Below are 26044 nucleotides of genomic sequence, written 5' to 3'. Positions count from 1 at the left end.
TAGTCAGAACATCCAGTACTACGTTGAATAGAAGTGGTGAAAGCAGGCATCTTTGTCTTGTTCTTGATTTTAGGGGAAAAGGTTTCAGTCTTTCATCATTGAGTATGATGTTAGATGTGTTGTTTTTCACATATGACCTTTATCATATTGAAAATTCCTTTTTATTTCTAGATTATTGGGTGTTTTATAATGAAAAGGTGTTAGATTTGTCAAATGCTTTTTCTGCATGAATTGAGGTGATGATGTGGGTTTTTCCCTTCATTCTATTAATGTGGTATATTACATTGATTGACTTTAATATATTGAGCCACCTTTGCATTCCTGGGATAAATTACATTGGGTCATGGTGTATAATTCTTTTAATATGCTGCTGAATTCTGTTTGCTAGTATTTTGTTGAGGATTTTTGCATCTATGTCTGTAGTTTTCTGTTCTTGTCATGTGTTTGTCTGGCTTTGGTATCAGGGTAATGCTGGCCTCCTAGAGTCAGGAAATGTTCACTCTTTTTCAACTTTTGGGAAGTTTGAAAAGGATTAGTGTTAGTTTTTCTTTAAATGTTTGGTAGAATTCAACAGTGAAGCCATGTGGTTCTGAGCTTTTCTTATTTGGGAGGTTTTTGATTATTGATTCAATCTCCTTGTTATAGATCTATTCAGATTTTCTATTTCTTTTTGAGTCAGTTTTGATAGTTTGTGTCTTTCTAGGAATGTGTTCATTTCCTCCTGAGGGGCTCAACAGTATATTTGAGCAGGCAGAAGAAAGAAGTAGCAGTTTAGGTTTATACTCAACAAATCTTTTCTTATCACTCTTCTCCATATCTACCTCTGTAACACATTTTAGGTAAAGACACACTGACCTCAAATTATCTTAGGGTATTAAAACAGTTGATTCACAGATTACTTTGTGTTGAGTGTAGAACTAACTAGGTGTAGCAGAGACTCCAGTTACCTCCCAATATCCATTCTCCCTTTCATCTTTCTAATGGAACCCTGATTTTTAGCTCAGCATATTTCTGTGCAATGAAAGCACTGCATTTCCTTACCTCTCTTGCAGTTAGGTATGGTCATATGACCAAGTTCTGGCTTAAAGACTAGAAGAAGTGTTGTGTGGGATTAGTGCAAAGTATCCTTAAAAGGAAGGGAGCATGCCCTTCTTCTGCCATGCCTTCTGTCATCTTGAATGTGGATGTTATGGCTAGATCTCCAGCAGCCATTTTGGATCAAGAGGTAACCTTGGGAATGGAAGGCATTTCTGGCAATACAGTTAGATGGAGCTGAGGTCTCTGATAGCATAGAGCTGCCATGCCAGGCTTGGACTACATACTTTTGGACTCCTTGTAAGTGAGAGAGAAATGGGTCTTTGTTGTTTGCTGCTGAACCTAATTGTAACATTTACACCAGGCTCTGAGTTCCACTTGGAACTCGGGTGTCACATATGAGGCTCTTTCAAGGGCCTAATGCAGATGTTCAAGACTACAATGGATATGGCACTTCTTGGGATTCTAGGAGAGGCTAAAGAGTAGGCAGTACAGATCCAAAAAAAGGGTTTGAGGAAAGGGTTAAGATTTAAAGTACCACTTATATTTTGGAACTGTTTTGGGCATTTGACTATCACCCACACATTTGGTGATTTGCTAGAAAGACTCATGGGATTTAGAGACATTTGTAGTCACAGCTATGGTTTGTTACAGTGAAAGGATACACAGCAGGATCAGCAAGGGAAAAAGACATAATGGGTGGAGTCTGGAAGAGTCTAGATGTGGGCTTCCAAAGGGGTGGGGTTTCACAGAACAAGCTGCTTCCTCCAGCAATTAAATACAGCAGTGCCTGCACAGTGTTTCTGCCTAGGGAAGCTTGCTCAAGACTCGGAGTTTTTTTTCTTTTAATTGGGGACTGATTAGGTACTGTTACTGAAATTTCTGATTCCCAGAAGAAAGCAGGTGTTCTCTATGAATTACATTTGCAGAAACTATCTAGCAAGACTGGTATGGCCATATTCAGCATTCCAGGCACATAAAACAACCTTATCAATTAGTAGCATAGGGGATATTTTATCCTGGCCAAGTTCCCAGGAGCTATTGCACGGATCAATCATACAAGCAGGGCCTCCTAGAAATAGCAACATCAGGCCTATTATGTTAACCTTTCCCTGTGTTATCAGTTGACTGTTAGCTTTTTGTGTTCCTGAGGGTTCTTTGGTTTCAAGACACTTTTTTTTTTTTTTTGGCTGCGCCTCGTGGCATGCAGGATCTTAGTTTCCCGAACAAGAATCAAACCCTTGCCCCTTGCACTGGAAGCACGGAGTCTTAATCACTGGACCGCCAGGGAAGTCCCACTTTTATTTTTAAAATCATTACTTTTTTAGATTTATTAATTTTATTTTAAAAATTATCATAAGTAATATTGACTTTTGGCATACAGTTTTATGAATTTTACAATATATATAGATCTGTGTAACCATCACCACAATTGAGGTGAATATTAGTTCCTTCACCCTAAAAAACCCATGTTACCACCCTACTCTGCCAACCACTGATCTGTTCTCCATCACTGTTGTTTTGTCTTTTCAAATGTCAACATAAATGGAATCTTTCAGTATGTAACCTTTTGGGATTAGCTTTTTTACTCAGCATAAGACCTTTGAGATTTATCCATGTTGTTGCATGTGTCTATAATTAGTTCATTTTTATTGCTTCCATTTTATGGATATACCATAGTTTATTTGTTTGCAAGTTGAGGGACATTTAGGTTGTTTCCAGTTTTTTTGTGATTATGAATAGAGCTACTATAAATATTAGCATACAGGTTTTTGTGTGAATGTAAGTTTCCATTTTTCTATGGTAAATACCCAGGAGTGGGATTGATGGGTCATAGGGTAAGCATATGTTTAACTTTATAAGGAAACTGCCAAACTGTTTTCTAGAGTAGCTGTACATTCCAACTAGCAATGTGTAAGCGTTCCAGTTGCTCCACAGTCTCTTCAGCACTTAGTATTGTTAGTATTTTTAATTTTAGCCATTCTAATAAATGTGTAGTAGTATCTCATCGTGGTTTTAATTTGCATTTCCCTGATGCTGAACATCTTTTCATCTGCTTATTTGCCATTCACGTATTCTTTTTGGTCAAGTGACTGTTCAAGTCTTTTGCCCATTTTCTAATTGTATTGTTTTCTTTGAATTTTGAGAGTTTTTTATATATTCTGGAATCAAGTTTTTTGTTGGATATGTAATATGAAATACATATATATATACACACACACACACATATATATATATATATATTTTTTTTTTGGCCACGCCACGCAGCTTGCAGGATCTTAGTTCCCCGACCAGGGATTGAACCCGGGCCCTTGGTAGTGAAAGTGCAGAGTTCTAACCACTGGACCGCCAGGGAATTCCCTCAATTGCCCATATCTGTATGGATGTTTTTCTGGACTTTCTCCTGTGTTCCACTGATATCTGTGTCTAGCTTTGTGCCAGTTCCATACTGTCTTGCTTGCTGCAGCTTTGTAGTGCATCTTAAAATTGGGTAGTGTGAGTCCTCCAATTTTATTCTTTTACAAAATTGTTTTAGTTCAAATCTTCTATATTCTTAATGATTTCCTATGTAGATCTATCAATTATTCACCACAATTTTAGGGCATTTTTATCACTCCCCCCTCAAAGAAACCCTGTATCCATAATCCTTTCAGGTTATTCTTTCTCCTCATATGCATATGTTGATCTCTTCTGAATACCTGAGGTAGAGACCCCTTGTGGATCTCCAGGATTCTTTCTCTGTTTAGGTCTCCTTTCTGGTGCTCAGTCCTAGGAACTTTAGCTGCTTTTGTATCCAGAATCCCAGCTTTGTCAGTTTCAGGAGTTGGCTAGACTTTGTCTCTGTTTTCCCTCCCTATTTTGTGGCTTGGAAACGCTCTTAAGGCAGTAAGCTGGAGCAATCAAGGGCTTACCTCATTTCCCCCCATCTCTCAGGGTTCACTCTTCTTCATTGCCTCATGTCCAGTGTCTTGAAAACCATTATTTCATGTATTTATGTTTGTTTTTGTTTCAGGCATGAAGATAATTCCAGTCCCTCTTTCTCTTTCTTGTCTGGAAGTGGAAGCCTTAATTCCATGAAGGAGTTTTGGTCTTTTTTTTTTTTGCCATTGTAACCCCCATACAGACTCTTTTTGTTTTATTTTTCTTGAACTGTGGACTTCATGTGTGTGTCTGTGTTTTTATGCAGTTATGCATTTTTATATACACATGGACACACATTTAAAACAAGCCTACCGTGGATGATCTTATTCTAGTCTAGGAATCTGTTGGCTACTGTACATTTTTGCTGTTGAGAGAACTGGGGAAGGAAACAATTGCATTCATTAACAGAGTAGGCTATGAATGGGCCAGAGTGATTCTCTTCAGTGACATGAATGAGAGAGTTGTCTCTTTTCAATGGCGGTGTTGTGCAGAGTGTTTATGATGGCACTGGAGAGAGACACAGACAAGATGGTGATACCGTAGTGTCGCCTGAAAGAAAAATGCACGACGTGAAAGTTGTGAGTTAAGTTTTATTCGGGGACCTTAGCCTGAGAGACAGCCTCTCAGATAGTTCTGAGGAACTGCTCCTAAGAGGTAATGGAGGAGCTAGAATATGTATGAACTGGTGGGCGACTGCAGTGGCTAATGGCTTGATCCTTGCAGAACTGGAATGGCAGGCAACATTTTTTTTTTCTTTACAGTAGTGATTTTTATTCATTGTGGGGAAATCTGGTAAAGAGTGAAGCTCTGATGTGGCAGATGAAGTCGCAATCCCAGTCCACTCAGGAAAAAAGAGGCAAGTAGTACAGTAGGAGACAACTGTGAACCAAGGCATTGGAAGAGCTGAGAAGCCAACCAGCGTGCATTGAAGCGACCTAGAGATAAGGAACAGCAGGAAGCCACTGTCACCCCTGGGGTGGGCATAGGGAGAAGGTGGTGCTACCAGAGCCCGGGAGTGAGGTCGCCTGAGATACCCTGACTTCTTTCCTCTCACCCTCTAGTCTCTTATCAGTGCCACCCATTGGATTAATTTAACTAGAAGCCACTTGCAAGGGGGCCTGGAAAAGTAGTTTACAGGAGTCCCCCCTCTTTTCCCATCCCCTGCAACACATAGCAGAGCAGCAAAGGGCAGAAAGTGGATCTGAGGGCACATCAGCCCAGGACTGGTGTGAAGGTCCTTCCTCAAATCGAATGCCCATTCTGATTTGCAGTATGTCCAATACCTAGATATGGTCCAGAAGGGAGGAGGAAAGCTGCATGGTCAGGGTCAAAAGAGCCAGTATTCCTATCAGCAGTCTGGGGGAAAGGAAGCTAGGTGTTGAGGCACAAGCTACATTTGCTATGATAATATCTGCTTAAAGGATGAGATGAGGTAATTATGATAAACAGTTGTTCACATTTGAAATGTTAAGTTTATGCATTAACAAACCCCACATCAGCTATTTTTTAAGCTTATCTACTGATGCTGTTTGATTGAGTTATTATATATTATTTAGGGAGAGGAAGTGGTGGTAGATATGAGGAGAGACGGGAGGACCCTTTTTATTTTTATTTTATTTTTATTTTTTATTTGGCCGTGCCACGCGGCTTGCAGGATCTTAGTTCCCTGACCAGGGATTGAACCTGGGCCACGGCAGTGAAAGTGCCAAGTCCTAACCACTGAACTACCAGGGAATTCCCAATAAGTTCTTTTTTTAATGGAAATTATTGCAACCCAGGCAAGAATATCAGTTATTTCAAACTGATCAGAATCCTTGATTAGATATTAACACTATAAGAATATCCAGTCTGTTTGCTGGATTAACAAAATGTTCAGCAAATTGTTAGTACATTATACTTTGCTTGACACAGTCTTTTAATATTTTAAATATCTAGACTTTGTGGGAAAAGGCTGCATATAAGATATAACTACACTTGAAAAACTAATCAACAGCCTTCTGGTTTCAGCTCAGAGATGTGGACTGTAGAGTTCCCATCCTTACAACAAGAAAAAAGAGGGACAAATTGCAAATTAATGACTTTTCTTGAACCCAATGCAAAACTAAGGTTTCCGGGCTTACACCTAACCCCAAATCAGGAGAGATGCAGGTGCCACTGCAGGGAGAAATAGCACATGAGCATTTGCTTACCTGGGATAGACACTGCCAATGTCATATAAGCCAATAAGATTAAATTGTTAATGAATTACTAAAGGTTGCGGGCCATAGGTATAGAAGGTTCTGTCTTGCAGACTTTTCCTTCAGGATCCCCACCAGGTGCTCACAGGGAAGATCAGGGAGACTCCTGAGAAAGTGTCTCCCATGTGCTGGCTAGGATAGCAGAACAACAGCCACTGCCAAACTCTGCCCAGACATGTCTCCTCATCTCCCAAAGGAACAAAAGTCTTAATCTTCAGGAAGAAGGGGAACAAAAACTGGTGGAAACCCACTGCAGCTGGGAAAGGAGAACAGGAAAAACAGAGGAGCTCTACTCTTAGGGAAGGAAAGGAATACCGTAATTCTGGGCACAGAATTTTGCTTGGAAGAGGATCACATGCTTATGGAGGCCACAACCCCAAGACCCGGGGCCACAGTACCTATCTAATATTGATGATTGACCGGAACAGAAGAGACTGCCCCCATCTCCCACCTCCCCACTACCAAGCTAACAAGCATTAAGTAAACAGCAATAGAACTGATAAAATGGAATCATAAAAAATACTAAATAAGACCTAGAGAAAGCAGAAAGACAGGGAAAAAAATGAAGAACAAACGGAACAAATAAAAAACAGCTAACAAGATAGATTTTAACCCCACCATATCAGTAATCACTTTAAATGTGAAAATGTGAATGGTCTAAAAGAGATTGTCAGATTGGATTTAAAAAAAAAGACATAACATGTATGCATGTTACAAGAAACCCACTTTAATTAGTTAATTAATTAATTAATTAATTAATTAATTTTGGCTGCACAGGGTCTTAGTTGCGGCACTCAGGATCTTTGTTGTGGCATGCGGGATCTTTTTTTAGTTGCAGCATGTGAACTCCTTAGTTGCTGCATGCATGCAGGATCTAGTTCCCCGACTAGGGATCAAACCCAGGCTTCCCCTGCATTGAGAGCTTGGAGTCTTACCCACTGGACCACTAGGGAAGTCCTGAAACCCACTTTAAATATAAAGACATAGATTCAAAGTAAAAGGAAGGATAAAGATACACCATGCAAATGCTAAACAAAAGAAAGCTGAAGTAGCTATGTTAATTTCAAATAAAGTAGACTTCGTAACAAGGAAGATTAAGGACTTGAATTTTATCTGAAAAATCATTTCACCTTTTTCATATAATGTAACGTAATTGCAGGAATGATATCCCATCACCTTTGCCATATTCTTTTGGTTAGAAGCAAGGTAGAAGTCCTACCCACCCAAAACATAGGTAGTCCTCACTTTGCATCAGTCTGATATGTATGAATTTCAGTTACCATGGTTTAGTTAAATAACATCAGTCCCCTAACAACACAGTTCAAATTTCTGGTACCATAGTATATTAACTGTGAGTAACTGCACAAAGTTCAGACTTTCCTGCTAGCTCTTTGTATTACATAAATAACAAATGGACATCAAGATGAGTGACCAGTCTTTCAAAGTCTGTCCATGCTCACTGCCCACCTGTTATTCAGTTTCACACACAGACAGCAAAGCATGCAGTTGGGTTGCCTCCTTGTCTCCCAGTGATAAATCCATGTGACATTTTACAAAAATGGGTAGCTGAAAGAGGGAATTGGCCAACAAAGATGAAAGTGCAGCAGAGAAATGAAAAATGACGACACTGGAAGAGAAATTTGTATCAAACATAAATGGAATAATAGAAGAACGGGCTGATAGCAGAAATGTCGACACTGCCACCATTCGAGAAACTCTAAATATACAGCCAGGTGAACTTAGTGAAGAACTTACTGATGTAAATGAGCAAAGTGGTTGTGATGAAAAGCATGATGATCCAGAAGAAGTGATGCCAGCAAAAAAACTTCATATTGAAGGGGCTGTTGGAGAGATTTCAAGACATGGAGAGTGCTAAGGTTATAATGTGAAAGCTGATCCTAACCTAGAAAGGAGTGTGACAGTTCACCAAGGCATAGAGAAGACGCTTGCTCTGTATCCCTCTGTGTTGTACAATAAGTTATACAGTGAGAGAAAGCAAGCAAGCACTGTTCAGACTACTTTTGATAAGTTTTCTACAAAGAAATAACCCCTTTTAAAAAATATTTATTTATTTATTTTGGCTACACCAGGTCTTAGTTGCGGCATGCGGACCCTTAGTTGCGGCATGCGGACTCTTAGTTGCGACATGCATGTGGGATCTAGTTTCCCGACCAGGGATCGAACCCGGGCCCCCTGCATTGGGAGCGTGGAGTCTTACCCACTGGACCACCAGGGAAGTCCCAAGAAAAAACCCTTTAATTCTTAATATTTTTGGTGTTTTAAATTACAGGGTACTAAATAAATATAAGTTTTACTATCTTTTCATTTCTCTTTACATTTATAGCCAAGAGTAAGAGTCTTTAATGTTTTGATGACATTTTTTAAAGATCATTGAACAATTATATTTTCCCCATTGATTATTAAGATTGCTTTTCTTGCTTTCAGCTTGCATAGTCATTTTTGCAGTTCCCACTACCATGCAGGACTGTTTATACTATTTAGAGATTAAAAAGAATGAAGTAGTGATTCATGCTAAAACATGAATGAACCTCAACATTATGCTAAATGGAAGAAGTCATGCACAAAGGTTGCCTACTGTGTGATTCCATTTACATGAAATGTTTAGAAAAGGCAAATGTATAGAAACAGAAAATACTGGGCTGGCCAAAAAGTTCCTTCGGTTGTAAAGTAAAAATAAAAGACATTTTTCATTTTCACCAAGAACTTTATTGAACAATGTATTCACCATTTTGTTCCACTACCTTCTGCCATTTTTCAGGCAACTTCATAATTCCATCTTCCCAAAACTTTTTATCTTTTTGAGCAAAGAACTGTTCCAGGTGCCTTTTACAGTCTTCCAGGGAAATGAAATTTTTCCCATTAAGAGAATTTTGTAAAGAATTTTGTAAATAATAAATGGAAATCTGAAGGTACAATGTCTGGTGAATACGGCAGATGAATCAGGACTTCCCAGCTAAGCTGTAACAGTTTTTGTCTGGTCATCAAAGAAACATGCGGTCTTGCGTTATCCTGATGGAAGATTATACGTTTTCTTTTGACTAATTCCGGATGCTTTTTGTCGAGTGCTGCTTTCAGTTGGTCTAAATGGGAGCAGTACTTGTAGAATTAATCATCTTGTTTTCCGGAAGGAACTCATAATAGAGGACTCCCTTCCAATCCCACCATATACACCTTACCTTCTTTGGATGAAGACCGGCGTTTGGTGTGGTTGGTGGTGGTTCATTTCGTTTGCCACATGATCTCTTCTGTTCCACATTATCGTACAGTATCCACTTTTCATTGCCCATCACAATTTGTTTTAAAAATGGAATGTTTTCATTACGTTTCCGTAGAGAATCACATGGAAATGGAGCTACAATCAAAGTTTCAATATTTTATTGGAATTAAATTAGCATCACACTGAAGTAGATTGCGATCAAGATGACTATTGTAATCCCTGGAACACCCACTATGGAAATAAAAAATAATTCAAAAATATAGTAAAAAAAAGGAATTGAAATTCCACATACGCACAAATTATATATATATATAGAGAGAGAGACAGACAGAGAAAGCATGTGCATGCACACAAGAAAGCAGTGAGAAAGTAAGAAAGAACCAAAATGGCATGAAACATAGAAAATAAATAGCAAATGTGGCAGTCATAAGTCCAACTATTAAATGTGACTAGACTAAACACTGCAATCAAAAGGCAGACATTGTCACACTAGGAAAAAAAACTGAGATTCAACTCTATGCTGTCTAAAAGACATACTTTAGATGAGGTTTATCAGCCTTGTACCACTGAAGTTTTGGACTGGATAATTCTTGGTTATGGGGGCTATCCTGTGCATTGTAGGGTATTTAGTAGCATCCCTGGTCTTTATCCATTACATGTCAGTAGTAGCCATGCAGTTGTGATAAACATAAATTTCTCCAGCTATTGCCAGATGTCACTTGGGGGACAAAATTGCTCCCTGCTGAGAGCTATGCTTTAGATTCACACACACACGCACATGCATGCAGAGGTTGAAAGTAAAAGGATGGAAAAATACATGCCAGCTAACGCTAATCATAAAAGCACTGGAGTAGCTATGTTATCAGATAAGATAGACTTTAAGGTAAGAAATATTATTGTAGATAAAGAGGGACACTTCATAATGCCATCAGGAAGATATAAAAATTATGAATGTGTACATACCTAAAAACAGCTCCAAAACACATGAAGCAAAAATTGACAGACTTGAAAAGAGAGATGCAATTCAACAATAATGGGTAGGGACTTCTATACCTTTCTCTCAATAATTGAAAGAGCACCTGCATAAAAAGTTAGCAAGGTTACAGAAGATTTAAACAACACCATCAACCTACTTGACCTAACTGGCATTTATAAAACAGTTTACCCAGCAACAGTAAAATACACATCCTTTTTAAGAAGACATGGAACGTTCTACAGAATAGATCATATGCTTGGCCATAAAACAAGTCTTATTAAATTTTAAAAGATTGAAATCATAAAGAATGTTCTCTGACCAAAAAGTAATTGAAGTTGGACTCAACAACAACAAAAGAAATTTAGTAATTTAAATAGTCTATATAGTTTATAACAAGTGTATGTAGCTCTTAATAATTTTATTGTTATTATTTTTTGCCCTTCTTGAGTCTCTTTTGCAAATATCTAAAAATTTTTGAATAGGTAATACATTTACATGTCCAAATAGAAAAGAAATTTAAAGGAGACACATTGAAAATGTATGCCCCAGTGGGACCTTCAAGATGGCGGAGGAGTAAGACGTGGAGATCACCTTCCTCCCCACAAATACATGAAAAATAAATCTACATGTGGAACAACTCCTACAGAACAGCTGCTGAATGCTGGTGGAAGACCGCAGACTTCCCAAAAGGCAAGAAAATTCCCATGTACCTGGGTAGGGCAAAAGAAAAAAGAAAAACAGAGACAAAAGAATAGGGATGGGACCTGCACCTCTGGGAGGGAGCTGTGAAAGAGGAAAAGTTTCCACAGACTAGGAAGCCCCTTCACTGGTGGAGATGGGGGATGGGCAGGTGGAAGCTTCAGAGCCAAGAAGGAGAGTGCAGCAACAGGGGTGCAGAGGACAAAGTGGAGACATTCCTGCACAAAGGATTGGTGCTGACCAGCACTCACCAGCCTGAGAGGCTTGTCTGCTCACCCGCAGGGATGGGTGGGGGCTGGGAGCTGAGGCTCGGGCTTCGGAGGCCAGATCCCAGGGAGAGGACTGGGGTTGGCTGCGTGAACACAGCCTGAAGGGGGCTCGTGCGCCACAGCTAGCCGGGAGGGAGTCTGGGAAAAAGTCTGGACCTTCCTAAGAGGCAAGAGACCATTGTTTCAGGGTGCGTGAGGAGAGGGGATTCAGAGCACCACCTAAGTGAGCTCCAGAGATGGGCGCGAGCTGCGGCTATCAGCACGGACCCCAGAGACAGGCATGAGACGCTACGGCTGCTGCTGCAGCCACCAAGAAGCCTGTGTGCAAGCACAGGTCACTATCCACACCTCCCCTACTGGGAGCCTGTGCAGCCCGCCACTGCTGGGGTCCCGTGATCCAGGGACAACTTCCCTGGGAGAATACATGGCATGCCTCAGGCTGTTGCAACGTCACGCTGGTCTCTGCCACTGCAGGCTCGCCCCGCATTCCAATTATGACTACAATACCCCTCCCTCCCCCAGGCCTGAATGAGCAAGAGCCCCCTAATCAGCCACTGTTTTAACCCCCTCCTGTCTGGGCAGGGAACAGATACCTAACCTTATACCTAAAACAATTAGAGAAAGAAGAACAAAAATAACCCTGAGGTTAGGAGAAGGAAAGAAATCTTAAAGATCAGATCAGAAATAAATGAAAAAGAAATGAAGGAAACAATAGCAAATATCAATAAAACTAAAAGCTGGTTCTTGGAAAAGATAAACAAAATTGATAAACCATTAGCCAGACTCATCAAGAAAAAAAGGGAGAAGACTCAAATCAACAGAATTAGAAATGAAAAAGGAGAAGTAACCACTGACACTGTAGAAATACAAACGATCATGAGAGATTACTACAAGCAACTATATGCCAATAAAATGGACAACCTGGAAGAAATGGACAAATTCTTAGAAAAGCACAACCTTCCGAGACAGAACTAGGAAGAAATAGAAAATATAAACAGACCAATCACAAGCACTGAAATTGAGACTGTGATTAAAAATCTTCCAACAAACAAAAGCCCAGGACCAGATGGCTTCTCGGGAAAATTCTATCAAACATTTAGAGAAGAGCTAACACCTATCCTTCTCAAACTCTTTCAAAATATAGCAGAGGGAGGAACACTCCCAAACTCATTCTACGAGGCCACCATCACCCTGATACCAAAACCAGACAAAGATGTCGCAAAGAAAGAAAACTACAGGCCAATATCACTGATGAACATAGATGCAAAAATCCTCAACAAAATACTAGCAAACAGAATCCAACAGCACATTAAAAGGATCATACACCATGATCAAGTGGGTTTATCCCAGGAATGCAAGGATTCTTCAATATACGCAAATCAATCAATGTGATACACCGTATTAACAAATTGAAGGATAAAAACCATATGATAATCTCAGTAGATGCAGAAAAAGCTTTTGACAAAATTCAACACCCATTTATGATAAAAACTCTCCAGAAAATAGGCACAGAGGGAACCTACGTCAACATAATAAAGACCATATATGACAAACCCACAGCTAACATCGTTCTCAATGGTGAAAAACTGAAACCATTTTCTCTAAGATCAGGAACAAGACAAGGTTGCCCACTTTCCCAGCTATTACTCAACATACTTTTGGAAGTTTTAGCCACAGCAATCAGAGAAGAAAATAAATAAAAGGAATCCAAATCGGAAAAGAAGTAAAACTGTCACTGTTTGCAGATGACATGATACTATACATAGAGAATCCTAAAGATGCTACCAGAAAACTATTACAACTAATCAATGAATTTGGTAAAGTAGCAGGATACAAAATTAATGCAGAAAAATCTCTTGCATTTCTATACACTAATGATATAAAATCTGAAAGAGAAATTAAGGAAATACTCCCATTTACCACTGCAACAAAAAGAATAAAATACTTAGGAATAAACCTACCTAAGGAGACAAAAGACCTGTACGTGGAAAACTATAAGACACTGATGAAAGAAATTAAAGATGATACAAACAGATCGAGAGATATACCGTGTTCTTGGATTGGAAGAATCAACATTGTGAAAATGACTGTACTACCCAAAGCTATCTACAGATTCAGTGGCATTTTTCACAGAACTAGAACAAAAAAATTCACAATTTGTATGGAAACACAAAGGACCCCAAATAGCCAAAGCAATCTTGAGAAAGAAAAACGGAGCTGGAGGAATCAGGCTCCCTGACTTCAGACTATACTACAAAGCTGCAGTAATCAAGACAGTATGGTACTGGCACAAAACAGAAATATAGGTCAATGGAACAGGATAGAGCGCCCAGAGATAAACCCACGCACATATGGTCACCTTATCTTTGCTAATGGAGGCAAGAATATACAAGGGAGAAATGGCAGCCTCTTCAGTAAGTGGTGCTGGGAGAACTGGACAGCTACATGTAAAAGAATGAAATTAGAACACTTCCTAATGCCATACACAAAAATAAACTCAAAATGGATTAAGGCCTAAATGTAAGGGCAGACACTATAAAACTCTTAGAGGAAAACATAGGCAGAACACTCTATGACATAAATCACAGCAAGACCCTTTTTGACCCACCTCCTAGAGAGATGGAAATAAAAACAAAAATAAACAAATGGGACCTAGTGAAACTTAAAAGCTTTTGCATAGCAAAGGAATCCATAAACAAGACGAAAAGACAACCCTCAGAATCGGAAAAGATATTTGCAAATGAAGCAACTGACAAAGGATTAATCTCCAAAATATACAAGCAGCTCAATAGCAAAAAACAAGCAACCCAATCCAAAAATGGGCAGAAGACCTAAATAGACATTTCTGCAAGGAAGATATACAGATTGCCAACAAACACATAAAAGGATGCTGAACATCACTAATCATTAGAGAAATGAAATCAAAACTACAATGAGGTATCACCTCACACTGGTCAGAATGGCCATCATCAAAAAATCTACAAACAGTAAATGCTGGAGAGGGCGTGGAGAAAAGGGAACCCTCTTGCACTGTTGGTGGGAATGTAAATTGATAACAGCCGCTATGGAGAACAGTGTGGAAGTTCCTTAAAAAACTAAAAATAGAACTACCATATGACCCAGCAATCCCACTACTGGGCATATACCCTGAGAAAACCATAATTCAAAAAGAGTCATGTACCACAATGTTCATTGCAGCTCTATTTACAATAGCCAGGACATGGAAGCAACCTAAGTGTCCATCGACAGATGAAAGGATAAAGATGTGGCACATATATACAATGGAATATTACTCAGCCATAAAAGGAAATGAAACTGAGTTATTTGTAGTGAGGTGCAAGGACCTAGAGTCTGTCATACAGAGTGAAGTAAGTCAGAAATAGAAAAACAAATACCATATGCTAGCACGTATATATGGAATCTAAAAAAAAAAAAAAGTTGGTTCTGATAAACCTAGGGGCAGGACAAGAATAAAGACGCAGACTTAGAGAATGGGCTTGAGGACACGGGGAGGGGGAAGGGTAAACTGGGACGAAGTGAGAGAGTGGCATGGACTTATATACACTACCAAATGTAAAATAAATAGCTAGTGGGAAGCAGCCACATAGCACAGGGAGATCAGCTTGGTGCTTAGTGACCACCTAGAGGGGTGGGATAAGGAAGCTGGGAGGGAGATGCAAGAAGGAGGAGATATGGGGATATATGTATATGTATAGCTGATTCACTTTGTTATACAGCAGAAACCAATACAACATTGTAAAGCAGTTACGCTCCAATAAAGATGTTAAAAAAAACAGAAAATGTATGCCGCATCCCACTGTATTCATTTCTCCTTGACATTGTAGTAACCACTTTTGTCTTTCCTGTATTTCTTCACATAAATATAAGCAAATAACAAATATATGTTCTAATTTCCACCCTTCCTCTGTAAAAGGTAGTATATACCATGTGTCCTGTAGTGCATCTTGTGTTTTTCATTTAAATTATCCTAGAGATGTTGCCATATTAAAACAAAGAAGTCTTCCCCATTCTTTGCTTTTATAGCTGCAAGGTATTCTATTGTGTGGATGTACCAGAATTTAGTCCTTTGGTGGTGGACGCTAGGATGGTTTCCAGTCTTACTGTAACCAAGCAATACTGCACTGGATAACCTTGAACATCTTGTACATGTGTGGTTGTATCTGTGGGATAGATTCCTAGGAGTAAGATTGCTGGCTCAAAAGGTAAATACATTTTCAATTTTGGGTGATATTGCCAGATTCTTTTCATTAGAAGTTGTACTATTTTTCACTCTTACCAGCAATGAAAGTGCCCATTTTCCCAGTCTTGCCAAAAGAATGTGTTGTCAAACTTTTGGATTTTTGTCAATTTGAGAGATAAGAATGGTATCTCAGTGTCATTTAATTTGCATTTCTCTTATAAATAATGATGAATATCTTTTCAAAAGGTTAAGAGCCATTTATATTTTTTTCTTGTAAATTGCCTATTTATATTATTTACCTATTTTTTCCTATGGACTTGACTGTTTCTTGATTCTAGGACTTTTTTGTTTCACGTCTTTATTGGAGTATAATTGCTTTATAATGGTGTGTTAGTTTCTGCTTTATAACAAACTGAATCATCTATACATATACATATAACCCCATATCTCCTCCCTCTCGCGTCTCCCTCCCACCCTCCCTATCCTGCCCCTCTAGGTGGTCACAAAGCACGGAGCTGATCTCCCTGTGCTATGCGGCTGCTTCCCACTAGCTAGCTATTTTACATTTGGTAGTGTATATATGTCCATGCCATTCTCTCACTTCGTCCCAGCTTACCCTTCTGACTCCCCATGTCCTCAAGTCCATTCTCTATGTCTGTGTCTTTATTCCTGTCCTGCCCCTAGGTTCTTCAGACCTTTTTTTTTTTAGATTCCATGTATATGTGTTAGCATACCATATTTGTTTTTCTCTTTCTGACTTACTTCACTCTGTATGACAGACTCTAGGTCCATCCACCTCACTACAAATAACTCAATTTCATTTCTTTTTATGGCTGAGTAATATTCCATTGTACATATGTGCCACATCTTCTTTATCCATTCATCTGTCAATGGACACTTAGGTTGCTTCCATGTAGGACCTTTTTATATATTAGGGAGATGAGCCCCTTTATCTGTGATGGGTTGCAAATATTTTTTTCAGTTTATCTTTTTTTTAAACCTTGATTATGTGTTTTCCTCCTCTTAGAAGGTTGTTGTTTTTGCTATCAAGTAGTCAAAGTTTTCAGTTTTTACTCTTAAGATGTCTGGACTTCATCATTAGAAAGATGCTCCCCAAATATCTACTTAGTTGTCCCATCACCAGTTACTAAAAAGTTCATATCGACCCTGCTGATTTGAGATGCCTTCTCTATCATATCCTAAATTTCTTTTCTGGTCCATTGGTATGATTCTATTCATGGATTAATGCCAGCAATATTATTACTGTACCAGTATTAAATAGTTCCAATGGTTTTGGCCCTTAGAATATTTTAAAATCTGTTAGGGCTAATGTCCCTCATTACTCATTTTTCCCCTTGAGTTTTCCTGGTTCTTGTCTGTTTAGTTTTGCATATGACTCTAGAATTCTCTAGTTCCTACCCAAATGCCTATTGGTATTTTTATTGGGATAGCATTGAATTTATGAATCAGTGTGGGAAGAATAATTTTTACAGTGTTGATTCTTCCTATTCAAGGACCTCCCATGCCTTTCTATTTTTCAAGACTCTTGTGTTCTTCAGGAGTATTTTTGAGTTTTCCTCTTAAGTTTTGCACCTTTCTTGTTAACCTTAAACCTAGATATTTTATATTTTTGTTAATATTATAAATGAGGTCTTCTTGTCCATTATATCTTTAAACTGTATTGTTGTTCTGGAATATTTTTCGTTTAAATTTGCTTAGCCACATTATTTTTCATTTTCTTTACTCTCATTTTCACAGCCCAGGATATTTCCTGAAAATTGCCAAATGCTTTTTACTATCTTTCTGCCTTGAAATGAAGTATCTTGAAAATTAATGTAAAAAAATCAAAGTACTGAAAATGGCTTAGGGTTTCTAGTGTAGATGTTAGCATAAGTGCTTGAAGGCAGAGAAGGCAAAACCCAGGGTGTATTTTGATATTGGTTTGGTGGAGGCTGGCTTGTCATGAACCAAAAACTTGGCATCCTGAAAGTTAACAGATTGATCACTTGTATTAGAGATAGCACTGAATAAGTATTTTGGCTAATTGTTGAATGGCAAGTGTTGAAAATTCGTATTTGGCCAAGACCAAACCAAAGTATCACCAACTTAGAATGAATCTCTGAGTTTACTGAATCTATATTTTATTCAGGGATGCATTATTATTGCAATTTTATTAAAAATGTCAGTTGTCATGTTTTCAAAGTTTGACATTACAGAGTGTAATTTCTCAGCACTCTCAGCTGCTAGATTGCATGGGGGAGTTCATTAGGTCGTATTTGTGTGATACCAAAGAGATAACTAGAAATTAAATGCAACTCTAGAAGTTTGTTTCGTGATGTTAATGGTACCAAACAATTCTACAAAGATTAGAATTATAACCTAATGTCTATTATTGTATCTTGTGTTGTTACTTAAACTTTTAGATATTTTTTTACTTAACCAGATATATTGTTTTTCCTTAAGTTATTTAGTGATTGTACTGTTCATTCAACCTTCACTGTTTACCTGTTTATTTCTTAATATATTCCTTTTTAAAAGTCAGGTTTATTGAGATATACTTTCATACAATAAGATTCATTCTTCTTATGTATACAGTTTGGTGAGTCTTCCCATACACATACACTTGTGTGACCACCACCAAAATCAAGATATAGAACATCTGTCCCCCCAGAAAGTCCTTGTGCATCTTTGCAGAGCATGCCCTCATCCTACCCCAGCCCTCGGCAACTACTGGTCTGTTTTCTGTCCCTATAGTTTAGCCTTTTCTAAAACTTCAAGTGAATGAAGTCATATATTAGGTACCCTTTTGTGTCTAGCTTCTTTTACTTAGCAAAATACTTTTGCAATTCATCCATGTTGTTGTGTGTATCAGTAGTCTGTTTCTTTGTTATTACTGAGCAGTATTCCATTGCATGGATGCATCATGGTTTACTTGCACATTTACCATTCGTTGAACATTTGGGTTGTTTTCAGTTCTGGGTATTATAAATAAAGCTGCTCTGAACATTTGCCTACACGTCTTTGTGTGGGCATGTGTTTTCATTTCTGTTGGATAAACACCCAAGAGTGAGATTTCTGGGTTGTATGGTAAGTGTGTGTTTAACTTTAGAAAAACCTGGCAACCTTTTTCAAAGGGACTGAACATTTTGCATTCCCAGCAGCAGTGTGGAAGATTGCTCCACAGCCTTACCAATTTTTCTTATTTAGGAATTTTTAATTTTAGCCATTCTAGTGTGAAGTGGTATCTTATTGTTGTTTTAATTTGCATCTCCCTAATGATCAATGATGTGGAACTTCTTTTCTTGTGCTTATTTGCCATCTGTATACCTTGTTGTGCTCTGTTCATATTTTTTGGCCCATTTTTAATCTGCTTTTTTCTTTTGGTCTTCTTGAGTTGTGCTTTTATATTTTTTGGGTACAAATTCTTTATCAGATAAGGGGTTTGCAGTATTTTCTCCCTGTCTGTGGCTTGTTTTTTCATTTCCTTAGCAGTGTCTTTTGAAGAGTAGAAGTTTTAGATTTTGATAAAGTCCAGTTTGTCAGTTTTTCCCTTTAAGGTTTGTACTTTTTGTGTCCATCTTAATGCATTATTAATAAGTTAAATGTTTTGTATATAAAATCAACAGCTCTCCTAGTCATTTATCAACATTTATTTTTACAATAGTAAAGATGAATATATCACTCAAGAGACTGGTAGAATTTCTACATGTAAAACACATAAGGCAATCTGTACTACAAATTACAAATAGACTTTATAATAAATACAAAAGGCATGCCTTGTTTATATTACTCATGTTGATATGCTGGTCACATGTGATGACATTCTATATCTTGCTATCGCATGGTCGTTGATCACTAACAGTTAAGGAATACCCAAAATGCCATTGAGGGAGACGTTCAGTTACTTCTGAAGACTGAAGCTGATTTTTGCCTGAGTCAAACTTTGGGACATCCCTCATTTATATTGATTAGTTCTTCGTGTTTGTTTTGGTATTGTTTATTAATTACAGATTTCGATCTTTCCATAAAGAGACCCAAGTAAGCCCAACCATGATTTTCACAAAATTAAGTCGTATGTTGACTACCCAAGTATTTGTGGCTATTTATTGTACAGGGACACAGACCCTTCTCACAAGGACTGCTATGGGAGTGCTATGTGGAGGAGGTTATTAAGAAATTAGCTTTATGATCCCTCTGGAGCTGCTTCTTCCAGCAAGAGAAATAGAAAAATCGAGAGAGTGGTTTGGATTAGGCTTTCGGTCTTTAACATTTCATGTGTGTCCTCACTGTCATCCAGACACTGAGACTTTTAAAATGACGTAGCATTCCTTCACTGTAGCAGAATAATTGTGACCCAGCTTTATTTTATTTATTTATTTATTTATTTGAGTTTTATTTTATACAGCAGGTTCTTATTAGTTATCTATTTTATACATATTGGTATATAAATGTCAATCCCAATCTTCCAATTCATCCCACCACCACCACCCTGCCCTTGCTTTCCCTCCTTGGTGTCCATACATTTGTTCTCTACATCTGTGTCTCTATTTCTGCCTTGCAAACTGGTTCATCTGTACCATTTTTCTAGATTACACAAATATGTGTTAATATACGATATTTGTTTTTCTCTTTCTGACTTACTTCACTCTGTATGACAGTCTCTAGGTCCATCCACATCTCTACAAATGACCCAATTTCGCTCCTTTTTATGGCTGAGTAATATTCCATTGTATATATGTACCACATCTTCTTTATCCATTCCTCTGCTGATGGACACTTAGGTTGCTTCCATGTCCTGGCTACTGTAAATAGAGCTGCAATGAACATTTTGGTACGTGACTCTTTTTGAATTATGGTTTTCTCTGGATATATGCCCAGTAGTGGGACTGCTGGGTCATATGGTAGTTCTATTTTTAGTTTTTTAAGGAACCTCCATACTGTTCTCCAGTTGATACAGATAGTGGCTGTATCAATTTACATTCCCACCAACAGTGCAAGAGGGTTCCCTTTTCTCCACACCCTCTCCCACATTTGTTGCTTGTAGGTTTCTTGATGATGCCCATTCTAACCGGTATGAGGTGATACTTCATTGTAGTTTTGATTTGCATTTCTCTAATAATTAGTGATGTTGAGCAGCTTTGCATGTGCCTCTTGGCCATCTGTATGTCTTCTTTGGATGACCTAGCTTTATTAGTTGCTTAATAATGTTTTGCTGAGTTTTTCAGGTTTAAGAGACTATGCTGCGGTGCCAGGTACTGGGAAGAGGAAATAAAGAAAAGGTTCTGCACCCAAGGAGTTGACACTGAATGGAACACAACTGTCTATGGTGCACCGAAAGCCAGGTCAGGCTGTGTGGCTGAGGTTAGGGCATGTGGGGATCACTGTAGGGCATAACACAGGAAACATAGGATTCAGGAAACAGACTGTGGACCTCATTTGCCCTTTTGGAGTTTTGAGGCTCTGTTCTGTTAAAAGATGGGTTGGCATTTGTAAGCAAAGGTTTGGGTTGATTTAGACCTGCCTTAAGAATGATCTTGGTCTCCCATACTCTGTGTCTTTGGAAACAGTCGAGTTAAGATAATTGGGGGATATTGTGTCTGCCTCGGTTGTTGTATGGAGCTGCACCTGGCTTGGGGAGGTGTCAGTTGGAGTGTGGACCTTTGTCCTGCAGAGGATGGTATAAAAGACTGATGGGAAAAGGGGCTGTGGTGTCTCAACAAGACCCCCAAACGTCTTGGCTCCCACTGTGGCAGTCATTCACCACCGGTGTGGGTGAGGGGACAGAAGAACTGTGTACTGGGGTGGCTTCTGGGCTTCCCATGGAGATGAAGCTGCTGTCCCTGATGTATTTCCTGTCCGTATACTACTCTAAAGCGAAGTAAATGTTGTATTAACTGAAAACCTGTTTGGGTCTTGGGAGTCTGATTGCAAGCTTGAACCCATCACTGCGACTGCACTGCTGCCTGGGAATGAGAGGTTAGTGACACGAGCTGGGGAGATGCCTTTAGAGTGGTTGTGTTGGGGATGAGGAGGACCTGAATCAGGGTTATAGCAACGAGATGGTGAGAATAGTGAATATCTGTACCCATCATGGGTACTGAGACTCCCGTTAGCAGTTCTGTTAAGTGGTCTGGGGCAGAAGGGAGAACAGAACTCCAACTACAGCTCTGATGAGAGGTCTGAATGGGGTCAGGGGTTCTTCTTAGCTGTGTAAACATGTATATTTTATTTCATTATTTTATTTTATTTTACTTTTTAAAAATTTAATAAACAGTGCTCTCGATATGTGCCAAGTACGATTCTGGGCACTTTATAAATATGAACTCAATTCCTCATAACAACACAATACCATTTACCATTTACTGATGAGAAAATTGAGGCAAAAAGAAGTAAAGTAACTTGGCTGAGGCCATCCAGCTTAGTAAACGGTGAAGCTGAGATTTTTTTTAAAATATTTATTTATTTATTTATTTGGCTGCATCGGGTCTTAGTTGCGGCACAGAGGATCTTCTTTGCAGCATGCGGGATCTTTTGTTGTGGTGCACGGGCTTCTCTCTCTAGTTGTGGCTCATGGGCTCAGTAGTTAACAGCGCATAGACTTAGTTGCCCCAAGGCATGTGGGATTCCAGTTCCCTGACCAGGGATTGAACCCACGTCCCCTGCATTGGAAGGCAGATTCTTAACCACTGGACCACCAGGGAAGTCCCTTAAGCTGAGATTTGAACCCGGGCAGTCTGACTCCAGAATCCCTGCTTTGAACCATTCCAATTCCTCTAGCTTCTCTTCTGCATTCTTCATCATAGCAAAAGAATGGAATTAGTAGTTGTTGTTTTTAAGTTCATCGTTGATGACTGAGTCAGAACGGTCATGCAGGTTACAGCTGTATAGAGTTATGTCATTGGGCACTTTCTGGGGAGCACGGATTCCTTACATGGGTGAGGAGAGCACCTACCCCTTGGCTTGTACCCCTGTACAAGCCAAGGGAAGGCTTATGCTACAGTTGTAGGGCCTCACTTCACATCTGTTGCCACCCTCTGCTATTGAGGCAGCCCCTTTCCTCAAAGTTCCTCTTGGCATCTTTTGCAGGGCTCATGGCTGTGATGCTTCTGCAGTCTCCTGCTTCACCTCTTCATAGGAGAGTGAGTGAGTTTGCTTTGGGAGGAAACCCAGGCAAGGTCTGAGCAATGGGTGTGCAGTTGGGGCTGGCTCAGGGCATCAAACATTGCTCTGTTGAGGTTTTTTGCCTTTTCTTGTGAGAAATCTCATTGTTAATACATGGACTGCCCAACCCAGGCCCTTTAGTCACACCAAAGAAAGCAAATTGTTCCTTTTCCAAGATGAGCCTTATAATACCACATTATATTATTTTATTGGGTTGGCCAAAAAGTTCGTTTGGGTTTTTCTGTAAGATGCTACCAAAAACCTGAACGAACTTTTTGGCTAACCCAATGTAATATATTACTTCTCATATCAAGTCCTCCAGTTACGTGTGGTAGTGATTTATGTATTTTATTCATCTTTCTTTTGCTAGGTGGGTAGATTGAATGTGGCTTTTGTATCATGATTTTTATTCTTTGCTACAAAGCAGTGATTTGGTTTCTAGGTCGACATTGCAAGCAGCCTGATGTTTTATCACAGCACTTCAGCTTCCTCTCACTGCTAGCTGACCAGGGGTTGCTGAAATATATTGTCAACTGAAAAAAAACCCCACAGAACCTAAGAGTTGAGAGTTATGTTTTATTTCGAGACCTTACTGGGAGACAGCCTCTCACAGGCTCTCTGAAGAACTGATCCAAAGAGGTAAGGGAGGAGCCAGGATATATATATATAGGAGTTTTTGCTAAAAAAACAAAAACCAAAAAAACCCAAACAAACCAACCAAAAAAGCCCAAACAAACCAACCAAAAAAACCATGTAGTCAAACATCAAAAGATTACTGCTGATCACAAAAAGCAGACATCTCAAGTTAATGGTTTTAGTGTGCTTTTCTATGTGTGGAAAGATGCCGGAGTCTATGCTTATTGATAATATCAAATTATTCCTTTGATATGTGTCTTAACTATTTAGGGCCAGTATCCTGTTTTTCCCCCATCCTGAATTCCCCTCAGGGTGGCCGGCAACATTTGGGTACCTGAACGGCAGGCAACATTCTTTGTTTACTGGAATGGCAGGCCACATTTTTTTGTCCACAGTATTGATCAAGTTATTGGTATTTTCATTGTCCTATTTTGTACCGAATGAAGCATGATACGTCCCACTCTGTGACTGAAGCTGTGAGTGACAGTTATTTCTGTGTGGTGGCCTGAAATGACAGAAGGTTACTGCTTACTGTGGAAGAATCTTCTGGAGGTACCCCCCCATACCTCTGCTTTGAGCCCACAGCAGAACTTGTGAATGGCATCTAGTAAATTGCAGTCTCATTGTTACAATGACCCACAGACACAAAGGAATAACTTTGTATATAAAGTTTTGGAGCGCTCAGATCACTTATTTAATGCTATTTTTCATGGTTTTATTGGTATATGTGCCTGTGAAAAGACTTTGTGATCAGCATCTGTCTCTTTTTTGGTTACTTTCTTTAATACTCCAATTCTTTGTGTGAAATGCTTAAATTAAATGTCATAAGTGGGGTTGATAAAACTCTTTTCTTGCCTCACTGAACTTTAGTTTTTACAAATAATCTTAGAATAATTCAGGTAACTAAGATTTGGGGAGGAAACAGTTTACTTGTACATGAAAAACCTCTATTACTCTCTCTTATGTTCCATTTTCTGCAAACAACTCTTATTAGCTAGATTAACTAAAAAACCAGAGGCAATCTTTCATAGAGCACAGGATCATCAAAATAGATTTTTGGTTTATCAACCCTTAGACTAGAATAGAAAATCCATATTTGTTCTAGTGTTTGTGCAACTAATAGTCCAAACCATGAAGTTATATGTTCATTGAGAATGTAGGAAGCAAAATGGAAAAAAAAAATGCCCCTTGTTGGTGCATGTCACCAACTGCTTTCACTGACTGCACTTAGCACAATACATAATCATCTCTTCTCTTGATTTACTTTTTTATTGGCTACTCCTCCCTACCCGCACTAGACCACAAGGTCCGTAAAGGCAAGGCCCATGATGGCTCCAATACTGGCTGACTGAGAGTCTCCATAGTCTTATCTCAATCCTGGCCCTTCACTTTGGAATCCAAGCTGTGTTGTGATACTTATAATAATTTAAAACTGTGAAGCATCTGAAGATGACTTCACAGGAAACTGAATTTCAAAACTAACTTACTTATTTCTTGGAAGCTTAATGGATGAATTTAAAGAAAGAGGACCATTTGCTCTAGCTTTGTAAGCCAGAGAAACCAGAGGCTGAGGGATGTGCTCTTTTCCCTCAGTCTCCTATTCTCTCGCAGCTCTGATTTCTATCCAGGGTAACATGACCTAGGTGAACTATTTGCATCTTTGAAAATTCCACTCTTCTGCTAGCTGATTAGAGTGGTAAAATGGAAACATATCTTGTGTGTTCTCTATCATTCTGGAGAATTATTAATAAAGTCTCTTTCTGGCAGTTCTCATTGAGTAATTTAATTTTAGAAGTGAAAAGAACATTATCTGTTGGAGCACTTGAACCTAAGCAGGCTGTTATATTAAACTCATTTAAGAATAAAAATATTTACTAGAATTTTGTAAGATCAACTCAAAGTTAAATCAAATTATATCTTCAAATAGGATCAGTAAGATAATCAACACAGGAAATATATTTTAAAAACACTATTAATATCATCATATGTATTTGGACCAGAGCTAATCATCTTGTGGGAATGCGATTTGAAGTCCTTTCTTCAATCTGTTTGTTCCTAAGTTTGGGTTTTCGTGTATCAGGAGACTTCATCTTTAACATCCACTCATATGATGCTTTATCACTTTTTGGAGAGATTTTGCTCTGGGAATTCAGGATATAGTCTTGGCAGTCTGTATGTGTAGATGGTTTTGCTTTGATACATCATCTCAGAGATCCCCAGGGTTTATTTGGATGAGAGGCCCCCTTAGCTGAGATTCCCTTCTTCTCTATTTTTCTTGTCTTCCTTTTTTTCTCTCTCTCTTTGTTTTTTCCTTTTCTCCTCTCTGCCAATGCTGTGAGGAAGGTCTAGGAGGACATCATTGCCAGGGTGATAGCAAGGTGAGTGAGGGGCACTCTGAGGTGTTTTTTTTGTTTTTGTTTTTTATTTTATTTTATTTTTTAGCCACGCTGCGTGGCATGTGGGATCTTAGTTCCCCGACCAGGGATCAAACCTGCGTCCCCTGCATTGGAAGTGCAGAGTCTTAACCACTGGACAGCCAGGGAAGTCCGTCTCTGAGGTGTTGAATAGGACGAGTGTTTATGTGTGAGGGGCAGACGGTGGTAGAAAGTGAAACTGGAGAGGTGGCAGATGCCAGGTCTTTGTGGGCCTTGAACTTGGATTTCTTTTCCA

The 26044-nt window shown here is 38.9% G+C and overlaps 1 protein-coding gene and 1 non-coding gene across 3 annotated transcripts in view; one reads left to right on the top strand and one right to left on the bottom strand.

Moving 5' to 3' along the window:
* The window catches only part of SLC9A7 (solute carrier family 9 member A7), a 146558-nt gene that overhangs the window by 11173 nt on the left and 109341 nt on the right, over positions 1-26044 (top strand). The gene's annotated exons all lie outside the window — the stretch shown is intronic.
* On the bottom strand, positions 5620-5691 carry TRNAE-UUC (transfer RNA glutamic acid (anticodon UUC)). Its single transcript has one exon. It is a non-coding gene; the product is annotated as a tRNA-Glu (tRNA).

The sequence above is a fragment of the Balaenoptera ricei genome, chromosome X, assembly GCF_028023285.1.
Source record: "Balaenoptera ricei isolate mBalRic1 chromosome X, mBalRic1.hap2, whole genome shotgun sequence".
Classification (NCBI taxonomy): Eukaryota; Metazoa; Chordata; class Mammalia; order Artiodactyla; family Balaenopteridae; genus Balaenoptera; species Balaenoptera ricei.
The sequence above is the reverse complement of the archived record's forward strand: the minus strand, read 5'-3'. Positions and strand labels throughout refer to the sequence as shown.